The 12,577-nt window shown below is 39.2% G+C and overlaps 1 long non-coding RNA gene across 3 annotated transcripts; it reads left to right on the top strand.

The window, feature by feature from the left end:
* The first annotated feature begins 7,560 nt into the window (after nucleotides 1-7,560).
* Nucleotides 7,561-9,535, top strand: LOC118557246. Of its 3 annotated transcripts, none has more exons than XR_004927744.1 (5): nucleotides 7,561-7,724; nucleotides 8,057-8,106; nucleotides 8,200-8,327; nucleotides 8,723-8,868; nucleotides 9,286-9,535. It is a non-coding gene; the product is annotated as an uncharacterized LOC118557246 (long non-coding RNA). The 3 variants fall into 3 exon arrangements; XR_004927743.1 differs by having other exon boundaries at nucleotides 7,561-8,106; nucleotides 9,286-9,380; nucleotides 9,472-9,535; XR_004927742.1 differs by having other exon boundaries at nucleotides 7,561-8,106.
* Nucleotides 9,536-12,577: the final 3,042 nt, after the last annotated feature.

Below are 12,577 nucleotides of genomic sequence, written 5' to 3'. Positions count from 1 at the left end.
CAATCTCCATCACTTAATCTACATATATTTCTTTACAGTTATATAAGCCCAATGAGACGTTGTTTATATGTCTGTGGTGTTCCCTCTAAGCTGCGCGCATGGACTCAGAGTGCACAGCAAATTTATGCTGCACAGTAAATAAAATCCAAGGTGTAGTGCAAACAAAATAAGTTGTTTTGCACCATTTACCAACTTTGATGAGACGGTGTTTCGTATGGAGTGAGGATTGTCTCAAAAAGATTTGAATAAATATAAAAGGATATATATACATATACATACATTTATAAATATCCAAGTACAAAATACAAATATAAAAATGTGACATACGAATAAATAAACAATATATATATATATATATATATATATATATATATATATATATATATATATATATATATATATAAATGTGACATACAAATAAATAAACAAATTAATATAAATAAACGTGTCTTTGTAAATATATTTTCGAGATTTGAAAATAAATATGCTTGAGTTTGTATGTGGAATCTGCATTTGTGAATCTCCTTTTTGCATTTGTGAATCTCCTTTTTGCATTTGTGAATCTCTGTTTCGCTTTCATGTCGATGACGTAATTTTGAGACATTCCTACTGCAAACCAAGATCCACATATAAATGCCATTAGATTTGAATGCGAAGACACCCTCCACTGAACAACCAGCAGATGGCAGTGTTGTGCAGCCACAGCTTGTCTGGCACAGCGTTTATGCGTTCTTGAGCGGTCTCGTGTGCTCGTGACACGTCATCAGCCTCAGCCCGCTTGCCCAGAATGCACCGCGGCCGCAGCTTGATTCGAGACAGCGCAAACAGAGCTCACAGCGGTAAGTTAAAAATTCCCTTTTCTGCTGCTGTTCTTCAAAAGTACGTTTTCAGATCGGCTGAGGCGAGAACATTATACTTTTAAGCTTCCCTATGTGGCCTGTTTACAGAGTTAGTGCGTAATTTTAATAAAAAGTCCGACGATGAGCGGAGCAGAGAGACCCGCAGACCTCAGAGGGAAGCCGCAAACAGGGCTGATGTTAGACCGTCTTTAGGACGTCGGCCAAGTAGTGTGCGTAGTACCGCTGGTTCTGATTTATTTGTTTTGTGTTTATCTGACTGATGTGTGTTGCTTTATTAACTCAATACTTGCTCACCCATCTATTGCCAACTGGTAGGCGTTTTAAGATTGACAGCCTATTTCCTACTTTTATCTTTAAAAAAAACATTGAAGATGGTATTAAACACGTGATCAGGTTAAAATTGTGACTATTTTTCTATAAATAATTAAAATGAAAACCCAATTTTAACATTAGTAACAGTATGGTTAAGCTACTTTATTGCACCTACTGACCTTCACAGCATTGATCATTAATAAAGGAAAAAAAAAACATTTTTATGTCTGCCCACCTTTACAGTGATTAATCTATAAATTATGTGCAGTTCAGCCCATTTTTTCAGTGAAATGGTAAAAATACCAGAGAAGGGAAGCCATTTGTTACATTTACTATACATTTTACCTTTTCTTTCTTGAGAACTATAATAATCTGCATGTTAAGCAGGGATATTTTTATGCTGTGAAAAGGTGAGAATTGAAAAAAAACAATTCTGGTAACATTTGGCATTTTTTTATTTACAGGAAGAAACAGAAACAAAATATGTGAGGATAAACACCTCGGTACCAATCCTCCAAATATTTTTTAATGAAGGGGACCTGAAACCAGCCTTCAGGCTAAACAGGGCCACCATCGTCCTCTTCCTTCACCTGCTGCCCATCCAGAAGGTCCATGGATGGCCACAGGAGATAGAGGAGCTGCTGACCCTCTACTGGCTGGCCTGCAGTGCATCCTATAGGGAAACAGCTTGCCAGTAAGATCTCTTACCTTCTTGTCCTTAAATAGAGGCAACAATGATACACAATTGATTAATAGATTATATTAATTGAATAGAAGATTAAGACATATCAGCATATTACCTAAATTACAAGTTAATTTTATATTTGGTACAGGTCAAGTGGAGGCACGCTACAACAGGTACCACGCCAGGGCGAGAAACATCATTGAGCGTGCCTTTGGTGGTCTGAAGACACGGTGGCGTTCCATCTTCTTAAGGGCGCCTGACGTTTGCCCCAAAACTAAAAGCCGCCTGCTGCATCCTCTACAGTATTTGTATAGAGGCAGGGGACCAGCTAGACGTGGAGGATGAGGACGTGGACCCAGAGGAGGATGACCATCCGGCGGCTGAAGACAGGGAGCTGCTCCAGCTGGCTGCATCAGTTCTAGTCATGTACACATGCTGGTTCATCTCATTGTTTTCACTACCTGTAAAAATAAATTAAATAACCAGTAAATTAATTTCCATTCCAACTATTTTTAATTCTAAGGTTATAGGCGTTGTCCATTTGTATAAGATCTTAATAGGAGTTATTTCTTTGTTTTAAACCATGTGAGTAACTGCTAATCATTTGTTGAATATATTACACCTTCATTCTGTTCCAAAAATAAAACATTTGTATAAAATACATTTCTGTTATTTTCATATATTATTACTATTGCTTTCTTGACCTCTTTCTCCTCTCAATTATTCGTGTCCTGACTCAGAAGAAACTCACTCAGATGGGAAAAACATTTATAGGTTTTATTTATTTATTAATTTTATATGCTGCAATTTATTCCAGCAAGTATTGAGTTAATAAAGCAACACACGTCAGTCAGATAAACACAAAACAAATAAATCAGAACCAGCGGTACTACGCACACTACTTGGCTGACAGAATTTTCCTAAAGACGGTCTAACATCAGCCCTGTTTGCGGCTTCCCTCTGAGGTCTGCGGGTTTCTGTGCTCCGCTCATCGTCGGACTTTTTATTAAAATTACGCACTAACTCTGTAAACAGGCCACATAGGGAAGCTTAAAAGTATAATGTTCTCGCCTCAGCCGATCTGAAAACGTACTTTTGAAGAACAACAGCAGCAGAAAAGGGAATTTTTAACTTACCGCTGTGAGCTCTGTTTGCGCTGTCTCGAATCAAGCTGCGGCCGCGGTGCATTCTGGGCAAGCGGGCTGAGGCTGATGACGTGTCACGAGCACACGAGACCGCTCTGCCAGACTAGCTGTGGCTGCACAACACTGCCATCTGCTGGTTGTTCAGTGGAGGGTGTCTTCGCATTCAAATCTAATGGCATTTATATGTGGATCTTGGTTTGCAGTAGGAATGTCTCAAAATTATGTCATCGACATGAAAGCGAAACAGAGATTCACAAATGCAAAAAGGAAATTCACAAATGCAAATTCCACATACAAAGTCGAGCATATTTATTTTCAAATCTCAAAAATATATTTACAAAGACACGTTTATTTATATTAATTTGTTTATTTATTTGTATGTCACATTTATATATATATATATATATATATATATATATATATATATATATATATATATATATATATATATATATATTGTTTATTTATTTGTATGTCACATTTTTATATTGGTATTTTGTACTTGGATATTTATAAATGTATGTATATGTATATATATCCTTTTATATTTATTCAAATCTTTTTGAGACAATCCTCACTCCATAGTTTCGCTGCCCCGCTCTGTGAGTGCCAGGTGCTGATCGAAGCTCACCACTGATTGGTGGGTGGGGCAGACGTCTTTATAGTTGGGCAGGTGGAGGTGTGAGTCTTTGTTCTGGGCTACGTTTTAGAGAAAATCACCGATCTACCCTGAGTAGAAAGCTGCTCTGACTTGTTCTACCTCACTATGTCATACTCAGCGTTTCCAGTTTCAGAACAGGTGATATCAGTCAGGTAACTAAACACAGCGCCAGATCAACCATGAGTTAAACGCGAGCACGAGCATGAAAAACTTCCTAATCAATGGAACGCAGATAACGTTATTCACCATGGCAACGGCATGAGATAAGAAACCTGTTAGTGCGCATGCCCCGCCAGTGGAATTAGAAACCTTTAATGAAGGCATATGGAGAATATTAAACCCTAAGAAACAATGTTGTTGCTGCAGAAAAGACGGGTTGGAGGCAGAGAATAGCTGAAAAAGTTAACGCATGGGTGCTATGAGAGTTATTTGACAGAGAATTAAAGCTGTTATCTCACACTTCACTCATTCAACACAAAAGGGGGGAGTAGGGGAGGCACTTTGATTATGAAATGCATTGAAATGACATGGCAACAAACGATGATGAAGTATAAAAAAGCAGTTTAATCAGGTAAGGTTAAGTTAAAAGTTTTTTGTATGTTTAACGGTAATAACTAAAGCATTAATTGGCTGTATTCAATGTGCAATTAACGATGGGATGCTGGGAGTTACTGAAATAACTGATATGTTCATCCTTTTGCCAGCATTGTTCACCCATCCTTCTAAAAAAAAGAGTTGAAACTTAAGGTGTAGGTGTTTAATTTGTGCCAACATCACTTTATTTTAATAATGTAGGCTATATGTATATTTTCAGCTGAAGTAAAGGTGGCGTTATGTGAAGAAGTGTGCAGTAGACCTAACGGTATTTGGGAAGAAAAATATATGAATGGAAACTAGGAGAGGCAGTATTGTTTAGTGCTTCACTGAAGTTTAAAAAGGTGATTCTGGGAAAATTTGTCTGTCCGTTTAAGTACCCTGATATGAACTATATTCTTGAATATTCATAGGCCGCCTCATAAGTCCAAATCAAACGTTTCAAAAGATTTTAATGACCTTTTATATGGCTTGATTATGACAGTTTAATTATTGTGGGAGATTTCAACATTCAGATTGACAACCCTAAAGACAGAGGTGGAAAAAAAATCTGTGACACACTAAGAAATATTTGTTTAACTTAACATCATAAACAACAAAAACACAAATACGGACATATTTTAGACTTAAACATCACTAATGGTCTAAATATTTTTTATTTTCTTTCATTTTTAGGTGTTAGATGCAATAATGTGTCAACCATTTATCTTCCAGCATAATGCCACTCAACAAATAAATAACAAATGAAGTTGATGATAGACTTATTAACTTAATTAAGTTAATAGACAATTCAGTACAGAGTAGCTTTATTTTAATAGACAGGGGCACGCTAGATTTAAAAAATCTGGTTAGAATGTTAAACTGCTACCGACTGTTTTACATTTTTTAGAATACATTTTTCAGAATGTTTTATTGAAGTGGAAGTTGGCATAAAAGGAGGATGAGGAAAGAAAATAAAGACTAGCAACATTTAATACAGTCCAACATTATGCAGGAGTTTGTAATAAAACAACATGTTTATCAAAAACTTCAGTAGGTTGGTTTCAGGTACAAACAGAAGCCTCACTGAAGGCTAGCTTGTTCATTCGGCTGAGCTGACAGGGTTACAAAACAACAACCATCTGAGAGAAACCAGTTTATAATTTTCCTTTTTTATTACAAAATAACATACATTATTGTTTTGTGTAAAACTGAAATACACAGCAGAATCTTCAACAACCAACCAACCTGACTTCCATATTAGTCCAGCAGTCTGCGCTAATAGTTTTATATCATTACCTGGTGTTTCATTCTCTGGGTATAAAAGGAAGAGGCGCACTCATGTGCCTGCAGCTGACTTCTTTACTACAACTGCTTCTAGATTCCACCAGGGGGAGCAAAATAACGTTTCCTTTGTTTACATGAAAACTATAAGAAAACTGCCTAATATGAGTCGAAACAAAATTTATGGCATATTGCACGACATAGCAAAACAAACACATGACTAGCTGAATTATTCTACCGATGAGTTTAAACATTCAGCGCCTCGTATATTTTTGGCCATTTTTATGTTTTACTGTCATTTTAAGGCGGTTGTTCATTGGAAGTGACAGAAGAGGAACAAAACGGGTTTAGAGATATAATGTTGCTCTGGCAGCAAAAAACTCATCTGGTTACTGATTTTGTTTTTATCAAAGCAGCGACGGACCGACTTATAACACCAGCCCTGCTTTAACACTGGAACCAATTTGCTGGTAAAATAAATAAATACCGGCTACATTTTGTAAAAGTCGTCCTCAAAATGAAAGCAGAATAAATCAAAAACGGAACGAACCACAAGGGGGGGGGGGGGGTGCTAAAGATCATATGCACAGCTTCCGCTATATGTGGCTGCATTTCACACGAAATCCCCTTACAGAACTGTGACTAACTGCACTCTGTCAGCTATATTTAATCAACTGTATTTAATCAGTCTGTTTCGAATTCTGTTGGCACATTTCCACCAGAAAAGTCTCTTGAAACGGCGTGGAAACGTCCATCCATCCATTTTCCAAACCGCTTATCCCTCATGGGGTCGCGGGGGTTGCTGGTGCCTATCTCCCGCGTTCACTGGGCGAGAGGCGGGGTTGTTTGCTGTTGTGACTCAGATAACTGAGAATTTGCACTGGTGTTTCTTCTAACTCCCGCACAGTCAGACCAGTCATTGCAGCAGGAAGCAACCAGCTTCCTGCTGCAATGACTGGTCTGACTCACAAAAACAAAAAGAAAAAAAAAGAAAACAGCCTGGATCCCAACTTGTCTTGAATGCATGATAAAAACATAGAGGCATAACACACAGCACTAAAGCAAAGACAAAACGTTGCACAGACAGGGTCCTCACAAAATATAACCTGGACAAAGATCACTTCTCCGACCACACTTTGTCACAGCATCCAAAAATTTGAATTGTAAGTCCCCGTCTCGCCTCTATAGACAGTGACGTGTTCAGACAGGCAGCACTGCTATGTGTTCAGTGATTCTTGTCAACAAACCATGCTGTTCTAATGCAGAACGAACACGTCAGTCACAAAAACCTCCTTCTAATTTGTTTTATTTTATTAAATAAGGCTCAATTTAAAGCTGAGGAAATTGTCCATGTAATAATAAATAGAAATATAGACTTTGATTAAATCGTGACACGTTGCCCATCTCACCGCCTCAACCCAGTTTTATTGATAATAAATTTTACAGGGACCGGACTATCAGCTCCCAAATAGGATTTATTATTTATTTGTTATTTTTTTAGCCATCATGGTGAGGCGCAGAGCACAAGGGCTGTGTCTCCATACGCATACAATCGTAAACGAGCGATTTCCCCCTTTAAAGCTATTACTACTGGGTTAAAGGCGAAGCAGGATGTAGGCTTTGCCTAATAGGGTCTGCTCTGATAACAAACATTAATCTGCTCAGGGAGCAAGTTCAAACTCAGCCTTCCGCATATTGCGCACTTTTGGGCGCGCCGCGCAATAGAGGAGAAATACGATCTGGACAGGGTGGAGGTGGCTGCTGACATGCATGTCGCTGTGAGAGGTGACGACGAAGGTTATGAACTGTTATGAACAGGCTAGAAGAGCAGGAACAGAACAGGGACGTGGTGGAAATCAGATGCTGGGTCCACTGCGTGCCAGGCGCAAATACTGGGGTGACATGGGGTGGCAGCTGGCTCCTTAAAATAAAGCTTGACTCACTCCTGCTGCCACCCCAGCCTGCAGCTCTACAGCTACAGTTAATGGTGTGAACCTCTTGTGTCCGACAACATTGAATGCAGCATGAGGTAACCCGACACCAGAGCCATAGAGCTAAAAAGAGTCGCGACACTCCCATTGGACTCCGTTGTAGGCTGTTTGCCGCCCACTTCCGGGGTATGCAGCCTCGCATAGTTCCAAAAAGCCATTTTATGGCGTCGGACATCATTCACTTCCATTGATGACTCTCGAGTAACTTCTGAGGTAAGTTGATTAAATAGCTACCTGTTTTGAATTGTCAACTGTCTATATTGTATCATAGGCCATTTATGATGCATATTCTGATCTTTTGTTGTATGTACACAGCGTAATTATATATATATTTTTTATCTTGGTAGACGACCGATTGCCTGCTAGTTTGTTAGCTTGACTTGCCTTCTGTGAAGGTAACGTTATATCCAGGGGTAAATTGATAAAATAGCTACCTATTTTGAACTGTCAACTGTCTATATTTTATCAGAGGTCCTTTATGATGCATATACTGATCTTTATTTGTATGTACACAGCGTAATTATATATATATTTTATCTTGGTAGACCACCGATTGCCTGCTAGTTTTGTTAGCTTGACTTCGCCCTCTGTAAAGGTAGCACTAACGTTATATCCAGGCGTAAGTTGATTAAATAGCTACCTCTTTTGAATTATTATTAAGCCACGACTTGTTTCCATCGCGTTGTAGCTCCAGCCAGCATAAACACCAGTGCATGCGTCGCTTGTCCTTGGTGGTCAGGCAGCGTGATGTTGCCAAATAGCCTCCCCGTTCCCAGATGGAGCTCCACGCCTGGAGTAATGGACATTTCATCTAAGGTAAGCACAGACTCTCTCTCCATTTCACTCATGCAACCTGCCTTCAGCATCAGCATCTCAAACACTTTCCCCAAAACTCCCGGCTCCAGCTTTACATGTTGCATCCTCCTTTGCAGCGTGCGGATGTTAGGCAGTGGAATTTGCATTTGCTGGAGGGTTTTATAACCGGTGGTGCCAGCGGTAAATCTTATTTTTATAGCTTTTTTAATTGTCTCCTTTGCCCACCGTATTCCTCTCTTCTTTTCCTGTCCAATGGCTGTCATTTGGTCTCTGTTAAACATTTGGGTGAACTTCTGATTAACTAAATTGTTCCTCTTTCTTAGCGCCAAATTCATTATTTTTTGCTGTGCTAGAGCCCTTTCTGCTCTCCTTCTCATTAACTTCTCCATTTTAAGTTGCCTTATTAGGTCCTCCACAATTGCACTATTAGACCCTGGCAGTCTGGTCCCTGGAGCACCTGGCCCTGGCAAAGTTGGTTCATCGTTGCTGGCTCCTGACTGACTGGCCCTCGGCACACACATCCCTGGATCACCTGCCCCTGGTAAAGTAGCCTCTTGGTCGCTCTCTCTGTCTCCTGTCATGTCCCTTTCCTTGCCCTCAAAATCCACCTCAATTTCTCCCTCAACCTCTGTAACAATAACAAGGTAATGTTGCTGTTATATGTATTTTGCATTTGCACCTACTGTTCAATAAAAGGGTACACTACACTCCTATAGAAAATAAATTAAAGTGAAAAATTACTGTAATGTGAATCAAATCATCTGCCACAATCAGAAACCAAAAAAATTTATAAACTCATCTACTGGCAATGGTTAATTTGATAGAAATTTTTAGATTATCTACATTCTGTATGCAAATCCTCAGAGAATCCCTGAAGCTTGATGTACTAATATGAATGTAATGTCTCATTAGGAGTGTAGTCTATCCTTGAATTACATGAAATGGGGAATATTTTTAGTGTCCAGGACTCAGATGAAGAGGATGTTGGTATGCGTTGTCGAGAGGAACTGCCCTACAGTGACTGGCCATAGTGCTTACTGGAACTCTACAGGTGTGAGTCTGATGTATGCAAGAGAAAGTATTTTTCTAGGCAGTCCTGAATGAACTGGCTTTAATGAACATATTTGTGCCCCTGTCTCAACAGATCTTGCTGGACCACCAGTTGTTGTTGGCCATCACAGGTTTCAGTGGAGCCCCCCCCCCCCCCACCCCAAAAAAAAATGGTTACGATACCTGTTCTTAACGCCTGTTTACACATTTGTTGTTCTTGTTCACACATACTGTACGTATGTTTGTTGATATTATTTATGCTTGTTCCCATTTTTTTTGTTCCACATTGTTAATTTTTATCTTATGCCAGGTACCTTTATTATTAATGTTGTCCTTCCCTTCAGCCCTGATGCACTCTGAAGCCTGATGTATGTGGAGGATTTTTTTTTAAATGTATTTATAATATTCCTCCCTGTTTCTTCACTTTGTTCTTGTTTTTCCAGTTAGATACACACACACACACACACACACACACACACACACACACACACACACACACACACACACACACACACACACACACACACACACACACACACATCTTGTTGTCTCACTCAGTATTTTTTATTAAACAATATTTGAATCATTCATCCAAGCTTAATGAATTGTTATTTAATATATTTGATTCTTTGTGCATGGCTTAGTATTAAAATTATCATTGTTGTGTGGCCAACTCCTGCCTCATCAGAAAAAGTGGGTGTAAATGCTGAATGGACTGTTCTTTCTCAAAAAAGCAAAAAGCAACAACGGAGTCCAATGGGAGTGTTGACTGTCACTGTTCTCTATCACTCTCTCTGGAGCTAACCTTACTCTTACTCTGTGCATTAATCCAGAGACGTAGAGAAAAATCTTAATAGCTCTGCACTTACCTATAGACCCAAACATATAAGCATAATGCTTTTGATAATATGTGAATGGCTTAATATTAAAATTATATTCTTAGTCTTAACATGATCATGTTTCACGTTGTGGTCTCGGGGTGACCACTTATCAGAAGTGAGCTAGCTGCTAGGCGAATGCTGAATGGACCACGGCAGACCTAACGCTACCACCAAGGTAAGCTAATGGCTGAATGGGAATTTATAAGCAAAATCACAGTAATCAATAATACAGCCCAGTCGCCATAAAATGAAAATCATGAGACATCTGTCATCACATGAATGATATGGAAAAGAAAACTTAAGTTAGAGCCGTTCTAGCCTGTACTCCTGTCCATACGAACATGAACATAAGCTTTTCCCTCCAAAAAATGTAAAACGTATCTAAGTAATATACAGCTTTTTGTTGTCACCCTGCCTCTCAAAATGGAAAAATGACATTAACAAATATGTAATCATGCAATAACAGCTGAAAAAGTAGTAGGGTGTATGTTTATATATGTATTAACCGTTAAATAACGCAATCGCTGCTGTCTGTCCCATAGAAGAACATGACAGCCAGCGTATGTTTTGGAACTATAGCGGTTTACATGAACCACGTGACTGCCCTGGCGGTGACATCAAAGAGTGTCGCAACTCTTTTCAATCTCTATGGCGCTGCCCGACACCAACTCTGAAGAGGAGGGAACTGAGAGAGGAGCCGGTGTTTTTACCGCAACAGCACTTACCTTATGGAGATGTGTGTTCACTGCAGCCGGAGCGTCTGTCAGTACTACAGCATATCAACGAAGAAAACGGATTAAAATATGACCCATAAAGCTACTTTTAATTATATTTGGATGAATCATTAGAGCGCGCAGTGGGAGCGTAGTGCCTGAATGCTGACCCAGACTGAGCTGATTGTAAACTACAGCTGATCACTTATTCATCCTGGAAGACGTCAGATGGTCAACTCTAACGAGCATCACCAGGGTCCTTGTGAGGGACAGAGAGCAGAGGGTCTTTCACCTGAGCTGCGGGTAAACCTGAAAAGTCTGGCTATAAAAAGCACCAGTAGGAAGCCTCTCTGAGAGCTGTTGGATTTGTGTCAAAATGTGAAAAATATCTGTTGGTTGGATCAATGAAAATCACAACATTCGTTCCAAACACAGTTAAATACACTAAAATGTCTTTTAAAGCAGCCCATTGCTTCTCATTGCTGCAGCAGTTCCAATAATACGTGTAGACAGAAAACGTGCTTCACAATAAACCAGGAAAATATAAAGCATCTACACAGTAAGCAAGAGCAAGACTCCATCGTCTCTGCCACGTTTTCTATTCTGATTTAAACATTTAGCTTTGGTTTGTTTACAATATTAAGAAAACCTAAATGATAGCGCTTACTCACAAATGTGCATTTATTAGTCAAATGTTTTATTTTTTTTCTGAATAATACACATAAGCTGATATGTAATATTATGTAAACTAAATTGATTAAACGTGGAGATGATTTTGCTCAAAGTAAAACATGCATACCATTTTATGTATAGTTTTGATTTTTGGGAACATAAATACTGTTAATCTGACAAAAGATTCCAGGATGAGTCCAGGAAAGCTATAATATTTTAAACTCCAAAAATTAATATTATTTTATCTACAGAAAAGTAGCAAGTTGTAAATACTGCACTAATGGATCAGGCTCTGTGACAGTGTGGTAAAATGTTTTATTTAACATTTTATCAGGAGAAATTAATATTGTTTTTTCATCAAGTCGTTTGCCACAACGACACCTGTCGCCTGTACTATCCTAGCACAGCAGGTCTTGGTGATATCACAATAAATTGGGGAAAAGTCTGGGCTATTTCTGCCCTGTGATGGACTGGCGACCTGTCCAATTTATACAATGCCTCTCGCCCATTGACAACTGGAGATCGGCACTGGTACTCCTCACGAACCCAGCGGGGATAAAGCGTGTTAGAAAATGAATGATGGATGGTCTGGGCTATTTATTTTTCCTCGCCATAAAGATCATTAAAAAAAAAATCCGAGTTGAGTCCGAGTCAAGTCCACTACTCATCCGAGTCAAGTCCGAGTCGAGTCACTATTGATCAAGTCGAGTCCAAGTTCCGCACTAAAGTAAGTTTAGCCTACATGTTTTTAAATAAAAAAAAAAAATCCACATAGCTGTGGTGCCGCAGCTCATAGGCACATCCTAATGGCGCCCGCTATGGACTTTTATATATAATTTACCTTCTGAACTCACTCTAGCGGTGCTCATCATGACTACACTCCTGTCCGCTTTACTAGTGCCTGCTGATGTCTACAGTGTAGACATCAGCAGGC

Source organism: Fundulus heteroclitus, chromosome 22 (genome assembly GCF_011125445.2).
Source record: "Fundulus heteroclitus isolate FHET01 chromosome 22, MU-UCD_Fhet_4.1, whole genome shotgun sequence".
Taxonomy (NCBI): Eukaryota; Metazoa; Chordata; class Actinopteri; order Cyprinodontiformes; family Fundulidae; genus Fundulus; species Fundulus heteroclitus.
The sequence above is the reverse complement of the archived record's forward strand: the minus strand, read 5'-3'. Positions and strand labels throughout refer to the sequence as shown.